A 14,837-nucleotide genomic window follows, 5' to 3' on the forward strand; every position below is an offset into this window, starting at 1 on the left:
ACATGATTGCATGTTTAACCATGGCACTCCTTTCTGATTAAATATTATTTCATAGCATACACAGTCCAGGAGAAGTAATATACATTAGAGGCCTCTTAAAAGTTTATTAAGTCCCTTATAACACATTCTAGCAACATTAAACAGATTATAGTAAAAATAATTCATATTTTAAATCTTTTATACATTGCACTAGGTGAGGTTAAGATTGGATACTAGGAAAAATTTCTTCACTGAAAAGGTTGTCAAGCATTGGAACAGGCAGCCAGGGAAGAGGCTGAGCCATGATCCCTTGGAAGTATTTAGAGACATGTAGATGACAATTAGGGACATGGTTTAGTGATGGACTTGTCAGTGTCAGGTTTACACTCTGACTTGGTGATATTAAGGGTCCTCTCTAACCTAAAAAATTCTGATTCTATTATTTTAATAGTACAGAATATTGAGATAATATGAATGGGAACATGACTGTAAACCTACCACATGATTTCTGCTTCCAGTCCAAGAAGGTTTTTTTAAAGTTATAAAATAAAGTTTAATCAAAATTTCACAAGGATCTTCATTGATTAAGCTGCAGCTCAAGTATAGCACATAAAAAATATCTACCAATTACTTGCAATACATTTGTGAGAGTCACAATCTGTTTTGACAATCTGAGAACAGCAAATGTAGAAATTCATCAAACAGGGAGAAATACTTATAAATACATGAAGAGAACTGAGAGACAAAGCAATACTATGTTCATAGCCTAACTGACACATACCTGGAGATAAGGCATCATTCTCCTTTCCGTGGTTCTATTTGATGACTATGAGGGACATGAATTGGTGAGGAGTGGGCTACAAGAGCAGAAGAAAGGAATGTTTGTGGAGTTTGCTCCTAAACAGTGAGGTTCAGGTTTCACAGAGACACTGATATCCAAACACTGCAGAAAGAAGCCCCGAAGACTTTCACAGCATTGCTTTACCAGAGTTTCAGGAAATGCATAGCTAATTTGGGCATATTTTGACATTTACTGTAGAAGGGGAAGCTGCCTAGTAATTCAGAGAAAGCTGATGAGGTGCCCTAAAAGTCCTGAGGTTTCTAAGCAAGAAACCCAAGTGCTGCAACTAACCCCTGGACCTGAGCCTGCCGGGAGCATGCAGAGGGATCACCCATGGACACTGTTCTCCAAATACTCCTTCTGTACATACAGCTTTTAATATTCACCTGCACATCAAGGGCTCTTTTGACAGGCTGCTCATGTCCTCAGGTAAGGAGTACTCTTTGGACCCCCAAAGAGACTAATCATCAGCCTTTTTAATGCTCCAGTGTCACGCCACAGAGAACTGTCTCATTTTTAGAGCTGAAGAGTACTGAAAATGTAATAACTCTGTCTCAGCTCCACAACAGAAACTGACATCATGCTTGAAGTTGCTCAGCACTCTCATTTACCAGTTCTTTTCTTCCCGTCATACATTCCTCTAGCAGTGAAGCAAGGCTTCTCCATTCTCTGTAGAGAATTTACCAGTTCTTTTCTTCCCGTCATACATTCCTCTAGCAGTGAAGCAAAGCCTCTCCATTCTTGCCCAACCCACAGAGTAAACATGATTAAGGCTGTGCCATCACCTGGGCACCATTCTTCTTCCTCCTCTCCCTTAACTTAATAAAAATCCTATTCATGAAGTCTCCTAATATCTCTGTGAGGTCTCAAGCCTAGAATGGTGGAAAATACTTCAAAGACACTGCAGCATTTTGCATCCTCCTGCTGCCTCCTATGGTAGTAGCAAAGAAGTGCTACAGATTCCTGGCTGTTCTGTCAGTGAATCAAAACCAGAGGTGGAGGGGTCATTTCGGAGTGGGGTGTACAACCTGGGAAGCATTTGAGTAAAATGTGTCCCCAGGTGTGCCCACCTCAGACAATCATTTGTTGTGTGCTCAGATCATCAATGTGTGATTCTCGTGTACTTTGCTTCACTTTCCTTCCCACTCAAATCTCATCATCCTTACTGGTTCCCAGGCAAGGTATGGCATTAAGAATGTTAACTGCAAAATACTAAGGTCAGATTGCATAACTCGAGAAAAATGGAGGGAGCAATAACAGTGTGTCCAAGTGACAGTGACATAGAGACAAGAATTTAAAAAGCCTTAATCTCAGATGCAGCATTTGGCAATACCAGCTCTACCACAGCTCCTTTCCCTGTTCTTGAATTAGGAATGAAAAAAAATTCAGCAGCCATTTACTCTGGATGTTGTGATATTGTACTGGCCAAGCTATGTTCTAGCAGCCCACATTTTAGAAACCTGAGAGTAGAAACACTGACTCATGAATCCTGTAGCTAAACTAGTGCTACATGAATATGACTGCATGGGGATGTAAGCTGAGATCTGTAGTTTTACCGAGGCATAAGAATGTTTTGTACACTTCTTTGATATTTCCATATATTTAATATGTTTCTTTGGACTGATTCCATGGCAATTTTTTTAAGAAATGTCTGCCTACAAAAGTAAAAGAAAGAATTCATAGTTTATAACTCCCTGACTGTAGTGTAAGTTACTGTAAAGTAAGTTTATCTGTCTGAAAATTGATAGAATTAAGCAATGGTAGTTTTACCCTTCTGAAATAAGACTTGTCTTTAAGAGCCTCTTATCCTTACTTTAACTTATGTCACAAGCATGAACCTCACACAGTAAAATCCTGGGTACCACCTCACAAGTGCTTCCATGAATTCTGGAAAGGTGTAACATTTCTTTTTTTTTTTTTTTATTGACACAAAAGAATTAGGCTTTAACTTCTATTTTTTGTGATGTTTCCTAGAACCATCTCTGGAGAGTTTAGCCCACTTACATCTGGCAAAACATGTGCCAAATCTATTGCTGGAGGCATAACAGTGAATGATGTTGGAGGCAGTGTTCATCTGAACATCACTCCATAAAAAGCTCCAGGATGACCCCTCTGCTGTGTGCTGGCACAAAGGGGTTGCCTATGGGTCAGATATGCCTGTCACCAGAGCAGTCATCTGTGTCTCCGGGGATGCAGAGGAGGGGAGGAGTCCCAGTGTAATACAAGTAAGCTTTACACACGTACCCAGCTTCACTGGGACAGTGAGATGCCCCTTTACAGCACTTCATAGCTCCCCTTTACAGAAAAGTGTACCCAGCTTCATTGGGACAGTGAGATGTCCCTTTACAGCACTTCATAGCTCCCCTCTACAGAAAAGTGAGCTCAAGCTCCAAAAGTTTTGAAAACTGTAAAATACATTTTAAAATTTGGAGGGGGGAAAAAAAAAAGCTTTAAGTCAAAATAACAAATGAAGCCTTAAAAAGTACTGTGCCTGAAAGCTTGTGAGCTTGTGCATATTTTATGAAAGGTGTTACTTTACGGTGCTCATCTCTCACACTTTTGATACTCGGACAACATATATTGTATCAATGAAAGGATAGTGCCCCAAAAGGCAGCACACTGATAGCTGCTTCCATACCACAGGCAGAAGACATCAAAGTCAGGATGATCCCATCTAACTTTGAACATTTCTGTCTGGCCCCAAAATCAGAGACTTGTCATCAAAGATTTCTACTATACTCAACGGAGAGAGAGAGGCATCTTTGAGGGACTGACTCCTGCTTGCTGGCAACATTTCTTTCAGATTTTTCTTACCAATCTGTATAGTGTTTGCTGTCAGAGCGTGTGACTGGGAAAGGAGCAGGAGATGAGTGCCAGGTGCTGGAGTTGTCATGGTCATGGGGTCCCCTCAACAGTCATGCTCTACTGCAGCAAGAGACAATGCAGCACTGCAAATATCTCACTGAGCTTGTTCACACACCAGAATGTTAGAAGATATTTTCAAGATAGTTAAATCTGACTGGCTTACTGTCATTCATTTCTTCCACAGAGTTAATTATTAGTCCAGAACCAGCACCAGCATTTCAAACACCACCAAAAGGGATTTCCCATCCACAATACAACCTGTTGTTTTGGCATCTTTCCTGGTAGTCTTTTCAATAACCAAAGAGATGGATATTTCACATGAGCTTAATAATGCCCAGAAAAAATGATAAATACTTTCCTTAGAGCATTTGTTCTATTTATTTCCATTCCTAATAAAAATACATATACAGAAAGCTGCAGGTTTGACCAGAATACTTGAAGGTGCTTCCTCAACACAGAATGAGACTTTTAAAAACAGAACCTAAGAGGTTAAAATGAGCTCTTGAAAAAGCTTTTGGAAATACTGAACATAGAAGAGAGAAGTATTCAGCTAAAATGCAGGTTCACTGAAAGAATGTTCATTCCTGTGGTTTATTTGCTTTTTTTCTTCAGAGAGACAGGATGAGTTGGAGCTAGCTTTTCTTAAAAAAAAAAAAATATTTCTGTAAAGTTGTGTGCTTTGTGCCAGTGACATATTGCACAGGAGAGATATTTTTAAATGAACATTTTGAAGGTGCATTCCACAACAGTGACACACCTGTAGGCATTTGTACTGCATGAGTAATAGAAAAAAAGATTAACAGGTTGTCATAGCAACAAGGATTAAGCAATGACTTCATGAGAGAAATTGATTGACATCAGAATAGGACCTTGAGAGTAGCTGCTTTTGCTGTGAGGCTCTGTTGTAGTTTAATCCCAGCCAGCAACTGAGTACCACACAGCCACTCGCTCCCCCAACCCTGGTGGGGAGGAGTATTAAAAAAAGAGTAAACCTCATGGGTTGAAATAAGAATAGTTCAATAATTGAAACAAAACATACTAATAAAAATAATTGTAATGAGAAGGAGAAAGGAATAAAAACCACAAGTGGTACATGCTGTAACTGCTCACTGCCCACTGACTGATGCCCAGCCCATCGCCAAACAGAGATTGGTTCCCCATCACCCCCCAGCCAACTTCCCTCTGTTTATATACTGGGCATGATTTTCTCGTTTTTGCCAGTTCAGGTCAGCTGTCACAGCTATGCCCCCTCACAGCTTCTTCACTGGCAGATAAAGAGACACTGAAAAGTCCTTGACTTAGTGTTAGCACTGTTCAGCAATAACTAAAACATCAGTGTGTTATCAACATTATTCTCATGCTAATTCCCAAGCACTGTACCAGGAAGAAAATTAACTCTATTCCGGCCTAAACCAGGACAGGCTCGTTTTACAGGACAGATTGAATGAAAACCTTCTCTCCCAACCCCTGCAGCTCAGAGGAGCTGTGAGCACAGGGGAAACCTGAGCTATGGCTCACATTCAGTGTAGGGATCAGCACAAGCAGCTGGATGAGCAAGGTGCAAGCCCCATAGGCATGGAGGATTCTCTCTTGTCTACCTCACAGCTCACCGAGCAGTTCTAAGAAGACTTTTTCCCCCAAAATGCTTGCTGTCACTCGTACAAATTTTTCCTCAGGTGTCAGAGCAGCTCCTTGACTCAAAGTTTCTGTTCCTTCAAGCTTCTCTGTAGAGGGTTTCTGTCTTCTTAGCATGTTGACACATGAAGCTTTTAAACCCCCAAGGGAAAAGGAGGTCTGAAAAAGGCAGAAAATATGCAGCACAACTGGGCTTGAACTGGAGCTGGGACATCTGTGGTGCTGTTGGAAGGAGTAGCTGATATTTGGAGTGGTATTTGAGGAGTCAGTGACCATTTGCATCCAAATAGTATTTTCTTCAGAAGCAGATTCTATTCCCTTTCAGGTCTCATCTCTTATTCCTGTCAGCTGAGAGGCTCAAGAGTTATTGGGGTGAATTTTTTTTAGAAATTTACAAGTTTTTTTCATCCCATCCTCTCTGCTTTCTTTCACCCAACAGGCTTAAATAGACATAGAGAGATGTCATCTGGTCCCTGTTACTTCTTGCTAGCAATTGGCTGGAGGAGGCTACCTGCCTTACATCTTTTCCCCCAAACAGATAAGGAACCAAGGATTCAAGGACTTGATAGGTGCATATAGAAGATTATCTCAAATTTTCCTCTTCCCTGCTCTCTTCAGCTCTCTTATCTAACCCATAGTTTTCTCTCATCTGGACAGTTTCCATTTCTCTGTGGTTTTAGTACATCTTTTTGAACACCTGCCTGCTTCTGGGCAAAGGGAAGGTGAATAAGGGCTTGGCACTCCAGATGGTAGGGAAACACAGGTGTAAAGAATGTGGAGTCTAATAAAAAAATTTTAAAAAGATGGTTTAGACACCAACATATTACATACAAAAGCCAAAGAAAACTTATACAATAGCAATTTTCTTCTCTGAAGAACCTGATTTATAGAAATGAGCTTAATATAACTTCAGGATGCTTTTCCAGACAGGCTCCTTCCAGGCATTGCTACATCTCTGCCTCTTTGACTCTGAGATGTCACCTGCTGGATACAAGTGTTCAGGAGATCACACACATGTGTGTGGCAGATGGGACTAAAGAGCAAGGCTCATAGTATGTGAGATATGGCATAGGAGGTGAGTGAGGAGGGCCAGATAACTTAGTCTCATGTGTAATGCATTAAACTTGGTAGATCTGCAAATTCATTGCTGAGGACAAGCACTAATTGCATTCCAGAAGCAGACAGCACCAGACAGTGACCACTTGGATGCTGCAAAAGCATCTAGAGGCATGTGTCAGGCCTTTCTGCTGTTTTTGTGCTTGGCTAGAAAGATAGAACTCATTGCAGGGTGTCTGTTCTGGATGCAATGAAAGGACAACACCAGAGGCTTTGAGCAACTGAGAAGAGATTCCAGTCCTCCAGGCTCTTTTCCAGAAAAATATGACATGTCAGTCAAGATACTACCCATAAAGAAAGCAAGTGCTCCCAACTGACAATATTTAGAACAGTAACCAAAATGGCCACAAACTCTCCAGATACTAAAGATACTGCATGAGTCATTAATGAGTGCTGTAAAGGAATCTTTAGCTGTGACAGGATCAGAAAACTACATCCCACCACATTGTGTACACACTCTTTTTTTAATGGCTCAGCCTACTCTGACTTCAGGAAACTGTGGTGTTGAATCTCAATTTATGGCCCAGCAACGGCTAATGGACCTCAGAGGAGGAGATAAAGGTGACTAATTATTTATACATCTGGACATATGAGAAAAAGAGGAAGAATAGGAACATCTTAAAAAGATAGAGGTGGAAAAGACTCTTTAGCATGCCAGGCATTTAGTTTAACTCTCTGTGTAATGGAACTCTCTATAAAGAAAACAAATACTTAGTTTGGCTTTCCTTCTCCTTACGTATTTGAACGAAGCTGACAGAGAAGAAAGAGGGATACAATGTCCTTGGACACCAGCCCTTCGCCCATAGATACAATTTAAATGCCGAGAGAAATGTGAACAGTAGATGTCCCACGTATTCACTGACTTGTAAAAAGCAAATATCCCAAATCCAATACCAGTCATAAGATTCTGAAAGCAATTCAGAATAAGCTAGCATCAGCCTACAGTGCTTCGAATCTTGCCTGAGAAGCCAAGGATAGAGGACAAAACATCGTTAACTTCAAAGCTCCCTTCGAGGCTTGGAAGGACATGGCAGCTCAAAAGTGTAAGAATAGCTTTCCAGTGGAAGTTCCTTTATAAATCTACATTCAGATTGTTCAATTCAACTGTTAGTTGCCTGATCCTGAGGGGCTTTTCCCTCTCATCTGCCTTGAGTAGATCTCTCCTACTGGTGAATGTGGTCACATCTTTGCAGCTGTGCAGCTTCCTTATTCTTCTTTCTATCCTCCCTGCCCTAAGGCTGGGATGGTTTCTGGTTCTGCATAAAGATGTACGAAAGGAGAGCTTTTCATCTCACCAAGAAAAGATTTCAGCCTCATAATAATGTTGCATAGAAAAAGGAAGCGAAAATCTGGAAGATGATGAAGATATAATGCTTCAGGAGTTATAGGACCTCAAAATTCAAGCATACATTCAAACTAAGAGACAACATACATGGTGTCTGCATGTATATATACACAGACATATATAGATATACACAGCATATATAGATAGATATACATGTATATAAAACAAATCTTTAAAACAAGAGTGAACTGATAACCAGTTATTATATAAATAACTATAATTCTGGAAAAGATCCGATCTAATCTTCCACAAATTTAAATGTAATAGCAATTTCCATTAAAATGTTAAAGTATCTGTTTCTGATGCAGAATAAAACTGGTTTTGTGGAACAAAACCACACCTTTTCCTAGTGCAGTTACTAACAAAAACCTGAAATAAACTAATTAATTAATGAATAAATGTGTATGCCTATTATACACTGAAGTTTATATCACCAAATTGCAACCATATAGTTGGGCATCTAATCTGCATTAGGCAGCCAGTTTGAGGTTTGTCTTTCTCACCTCTCTACGTTACCTTAGCAGATGCACGTTGTCCCCAGAGTCCAGCCTGGGAGCACACCACCTGTCCTAGCTGTCCATAACAGAAGACAAAAGCACTACCAGAAGGTGTCTCTTTTAGTGCAGTGATTTCAGTTAAAACCTAGGTCAAATTTATTTCAGTTGCCCCAGTGAAGAGATGTGAGTTGAACTTCACTTTACATTTTATGGTGGGGGTTGTACCAGAGTGTGAATCTTGCAAAATCTCCAAAGAAGGCTCCAAAACAAAAGAATGCAAAAAAATGGTCTGAAATTCAGACCTTCAACCTGGTGTACACCATGAAGAAACGTAGTGATACCGTGCCTCCACCTGGTCTGCAAAGAGAAAGAAAGGATCCCTGTCGATGCTGTATGTGACCTGGCCAGCCATGGGAGAGGTGTTGAAGCCTGGCACAGTACTTGCTGACCTGTATCTCCAAATTGAGCCAAGATCAGATTGCTGTGAACCCTACCTGCTGTGAATCCCACCTTCTGTGGGCACCCAATGCCGTGATCTACCCAACATCCTCACATGGTGTGATATTAAGGACAGTCTGGACCCATGCAGAGATCTCAGGCACTGCATGTTGCTGGCTTGATACAGTGCAGGTAAATGTAGATTACCTCAGAAATGCATTTCAAATACTTTAGAGACAAACACAGAGATGGCTGAATGCTGTGGCTGGCAGAACTTCAGCTTGGTGAGAATTAACTCACTTGATTGCAGATCTGACTCATATTTACCTGCAACTCTGCCTTCAGTGAGTCACGTGTACATATTTTCCTTCATGAAAAGGAAACCTCATCTGATTCTTAATGCATCCACAAGACTTTCTGCTCTTCTCATGATATTTCTTCTTGTTCCTGCTAAGAGTCCCCTTATCTTCTTCCCTGGCCTTACCTCATGCAGTATTTCCCAGTTTCTCACTGTCCTGACATCCTCTTGCTCTCCCAAACCCTTTTCCTTAGCTCATATTTTCCAGATCTGTTATTGTCCTCTTCTGATTTTTGATATCTTCCTTCCACACCTTACATTCCCCTCTGCATCTTCTGCAAAAGATTTTTAGGTTTTTTTTTTAGCAACAGTTGCTGGCAAACAGTGGTGGTTGCCATTGCCTAGGGTAACCATTTGCCAATTTATATGGGCAAATATGACCAAAATTAATTCAGTGAGAAGGAAAAATAATAACAGACCCATCCAATTTGTTTGGATCATATAGCTCTTAGCCAGGCCTGCTCTAGACAAGGGTAACTGAACTCTAACACAGCCAGTGGTTTTCTCTGCAATGGCTCTTCCACAGTCCAAGATAAATTGTACTGACTCAGAGACTTGACTATAGGAATGTCCTTCAATTGACATTCATCCAAAGCGTTGAATAGATAAATTCTTATGGGATACTGCAAACAGATGCTATTGTGGTTCACAATATAATTTTTTATCACCATTGAACTCCGCAAAGATTTCCTCCAGATTAGCTTTCTGCCTAAGTACACCAAATCTGTCACCATTAAGGTAATTTCCACATAGTTATAATCTTCTTGTACTTGTTAAGGAAACTTCCTTGCCATTGGGTATGTAGAATTCAGTTATTAAAATGTGCTTTAAAGCTAGTAAAATCTTGTTAGCAGTGGGTCTGTGGCTTTGTACATTGACAAATATAAATCAGAAGAGTATCCTTAAAAAAAATTAATTTGCTACCAAAATGAGAAATGAAGAGGCAATTTTGAAAAATCTGAAACTGCGACTGGAGGAAAGAGGGATGAAATGCTTTAAGAGAAACCTAAAAATTGATAAAATATATTAAAAAGACCATTTTTGCTTCTTTAATTTAATCTCTTCATGTAAAAACTTCCAGCTCTAATTAAAATCTTCATATTGCTCAACTAACATCCACTGCTACAAAGTGATAACAAACTTAAACCACAGGACTGGTCTTCTGAAAATGAAGAATTCTGGTCTTAGAGATAATTGGGCCTCAATTAATTATAAGCCTTATCTGATTATAAACCCAAGATCTTTCTGCCACATACTAATCATGATATATTTCTTGATTGTCCTAGTGTAAGACTCTAAGCATTGCTTAATTACTTAGACCAAAATGACAACAGTTTTTCAGACATAGTATTAATTGGATTAAGGGCACTATCAAGCTTGGCTTCCCATAACTCGATACCTAATTTCTCAGTCCTGCTGCTGATGCCATGAAAAGTCTGCTTTTTCCTTAAAGATAAGAATCTTGCCAGAGTTTGGTCTTGCAGAGGAGTACAAATGGACTGTGGCCCAGCAGATTTCAGCAAGCGGGCAGAAAGCAGGGATGTGTCCCACTGGGGTATCAAAGGATCCAGGCAAAAATAGCTGGCATACTAAGTGAGACAGAAGTGTACTCCTGGGAAGAACAATCATGACTGCCAGGATGACAGGATGCAGAGAGGTCTGAATGCCGGCTTTGATTAAGCGTGATATGTTCATGGAAGAAAGTGAATGCTGGCATGTGCCTTAGTAGAGAAAGACAGCACATCCTGTGAAATAATTCTGATCACATGAAAGTTGAATGCCAAACATAAGAGGCCTAAATTTTATCAGCTAAATGCCGCTGTGTCTCCATCTCTGTTCTGTTTAGTGAACTGGTCCTCATCAAATCAGAAGAGCAGGTCACACTTACTCACATGGCCAAACATATTTTCAGTGTATCACTTTTCACATTTTTAGTGTCATTTCTATATAAAACTAGTGAGTAATTACAAATTCTCTGAAATTTTTCCTATGAGATAGAAACAGTGCTGGAGCAGGGCTCTCATACAGAAGAATGACATGAGGGGAGTTTTTTCCACTCCTATTTATTTAATTTCTAAATACCTATTTTTCAGAATTGCTTCTAATACTCTTCATTAAATCATCCATCTCATTTTCTTTTTGCATTTATTATTTCTCATCATCTATGAAAAATGCAGTCTTAATAGTGTCTTAATATAGCTGACAGCTTAGGTAAATTAAGTTCAGTCACTTTTTGTAAACTGAAAAATTACAAAAATGACATTGAGACCAAAAATTTCATTAGTAAAAAGCATCAAATAAAACATTCAATTCTCCGAAGTTTTCACCGGTTCAAATATCCTTTTACTACACACTCCTTGGGGCAATTTTAAAAATAATTTTTATTATTGATCAGTGAAAGCAGCTACTTGACTTCCTGAGCATACAATCTTGTCCCTGAACCATGACCAAATGCCACACAGAAGTAAAAGGAAAGGAAATTCTGGGTGGGCCTCCAGACAGGCCCACTTTGTCTAGCAGAGTGCAGAAACTGGGCCAGACACAGCTCCATGGAGGCCGGGGCTAATTCAGGAATTTAATCCATGTCTCTCCAATCCTGACTCTACAGCCTCTCTCTATTAGATCAATGTAGCTAATAGCCAAAAATGGTCAAAAAGAATTAGTGTTGCAGAAATTGAAAAACTCATCACTTCTAAACCACAGCAGCGGTAGATGCAATGACAAAACTTCCTCATATCCAGTGATGGGGGGGGGGGGTGTGTTCACAATCTTTCTTAATAAGGTCCTTTTTAAAGTATTTTTTCTCTTTATGAATTTTAAGGTAGATGTGGAGTCCAGGACAGAGCTGCCTGGGTTACAGGAGACAGAAGCTGTGAGATGATAATTGCTGTGGTTTACATGGTAACACACTTTCCTCTTACCTTTGATGCAGAATGACATATGGATTAACCTAGAGCTGGATTCGTCTGGACAGATCAAGATGCTTGCAGTGTCTGGGCTTCATTTTCCTGACACACTTTTCCCCAATTGGGCTTGATGCTACAACTCCAGCCCCCAAATACCCGCACACTCCTCTGCTCTCCTGGAGCATCTCATCAGCATTTGTTTATCATTCGGTGTGTTCACTGCCCTGTCCATCAGTGCTGCGTGCTCACACCATACCTGGCCAGGTGGTGGGCAGTAAGATGTCCTGCCCTGCCAGGAGCCTGTACCCTGGAGGCTCAGGGGCAATCCCAGCCTCCTCACGGAGAGCGATTCAAGACATGCCTGCTCCTAACCTCTGCTAACTCTGCAGTTCACTTAATTTCACAGAAAAAAAAAATGTATCAGTATTAATTATTGACTGCAGACAGGATGCAGTGAGTCTCCCTCAGGGCTGGGCTCCGGCACAGCTGCAGGTGGGCTACTGCCCATGGTCTGCTGTTGCCTGCCCAGCTGAGCAGAGCCCTCTGACCCCCGGGGCCATCGGCACCGTACACCTGCGGCAGAGCAGCAGCCCCCAGTCACAAGGGATGCAATGCTTGGGGGTCTCAGTACAGGCACTTGAAGCATCACATAAACAAACTATGGGTGAGATGAAGGGAAGAATAGTCTAATAATTTCCTGTTGTGTAATTACAGTAAAAATAGCTAATCCTGAATAAAGTTATTGCTTCATCCCTGTATCCATGGCAACAGGAAGGAGGCTGGTAGACTATCTGAGTATGAACATGGGGTTCCTCTCCATCACACCAGGCAGTTCAGTCAGCCCAATGCTTCAGCAGGCAGGCGAGGGAGGGTTTGTCTGCTGCTGGGGTGGGCTCTGCCCTGTGGTGAGAGGGACCAGCAGCAGGAAAATATATGTCCACGTTCTGCAAGCTCTGTATAAGCCCATTACGCTTTCAGAGTGCCCTGCTCTGCTCCATCGGCCTTTTCCAAAGGCATGCACAGGGAAACATGGGGAAACTCTCAGTGCGGGGAGATGTGGGCTTACACCCAACCTTTCCAGCCAGCCCTTTGCCTCCCAACAAGCTCCCAAGCCAGGCAGTCAGCACCAGCATGGGTAGTCTGAACACTTTCAGCCTCTCCTGCCTTTTCCTTGCTCACCCGTCTCCACGGATAATGCTAATGGTGGTGATTAAAGAGAACAGAGTTTCCTTGTGACTGATCATCTGTGTCTTCTGTTGCTGAGACCCAAGAGCTGCTTTTTGATAAAAATATATAAATTTTTGCATCGTGCTGCATTAAAAAAACGGAATTACACATACCTTACAATATCTAACATGATGTAGATCAGTTTCTTAAAATTATTTCCTTTCTTGAGTGGCATCTGTCCATTTGTCAGTCCTTGTCACATTCTTCCATTATTCCATTAGCAGAAGAAAGTGATAATGACAAACAGTTCCCAGATCCACTGTTATTTGGCTACATGAAGGACAGGTGCCTGAGTTCTAAATCATAAATCAGCACAGAACAACTGACAGGTGACCAGACAAAGTGGACCAACACTTCTCCATGTGCAGCAACAGGTTTCAATGCTTGCCTTAGGTGTTAACTGAATTCAGCTGGGGCAGTTTGCATTCTGATTTAGAAAAGATCTTGGTGCATTGCTGATAATCTGTAAATCACCTATTGACACTAACATGTTTGCGCTTGTCTGTGAAACTCTACACAAGTCACTGAATGCCAGTGAGCAGCAGGTCAGTATCCCTATTTCATCCCCATTGAGTCTGTTGAAATTATGCCACCATATTGACAAGCCTATCAATATTGTCTGGAAATTACTAACCACACATTTAGAGAACAAACTTTTAATTCTCAGTTGGAAAATGCCCTATCTAATGTTTATTCTACATGTGGATTTAAGTGCAACAAATTAGGACTGGGATACAAATTTCAAATGTCATGCCTAGGCGAACAAGGGCCACAAGCATTGCATCCCAGTCACATGTGTTTATTTGCATGTTCTCATCTCCTTCTTTCCATTAATTGTTGGTCATGAAATTCCTCCTCTTCAAATGATATTAAATTTGATTATAAGTCAGTTTTCATTTAACATTCCTTTAAGTACAGCAAATTGCAGTGGATTTTTAATGGAAAATCATATAATACAAAATCTTATAATGTGTTCCACTGATGACATAGCATCAGAAGCACATAAAGTTCTTGCAACTTTATGTATGAAGAAGCAGCTTTTCTAATCAAAGTCCTGGGAATAACAAAAAAACCCATGTAACATAATAATATCATAAGGGTTGTGCAAATTTTGAACACTGAGCTGCTGGGAAAAATAAAAGCACTTTAATATGTTTTTCATGTCACAGAAAGAATGGGTGAATAATTATAGCTCCTTTTAAAAAGTTAAAGCTCCTTTAAAAGTTAACCATATACAGAATGCAGTATCACCTCTTGGAGAAGAATAACTGCACAAAGTAGGATATAACAACTAGTGTGTATACAACAGCTAGCAAAAAAATAGTTAATTCTTTTTCTGTTTGTGGGTTGCTGGTTTGGGGTTTTCCCAAGGAAGTGGGAATGCCACCTGAGATGCCATCCCCAGTGGATGGCATTTCTGTGGGGATTTTTATTACTTACAAGAAACTAAGATGGGGAAAGAAAAAAACCAAAACTTTCAATGAATCTTTTTACCTAGGTGAAAGCCATATGAAATGACCAAAGAGAACAAGTCTCATTTTGATGTAGTTCAACTAGCTTTCTGTAGCATGGCTTTCATAGGCAAGGGAGAACCATTCTATAAGTAGAGTTAGCAATTCCACTGCTGTCT

Source organism: Pseudopipra pipra, chromosome 3 (assembly GCF_036250125.1).
Source record: "Pseudopipra pipra isolate bDixPip1 chromosome 3, bDixPip1.hap1, whole genome shotgun sequence".
NCBI lineage: Eukaryota > Metazoa > Chordata > Aves > Passeriformes > Pipridae > Pseudopipra > Pseudopipra pipra.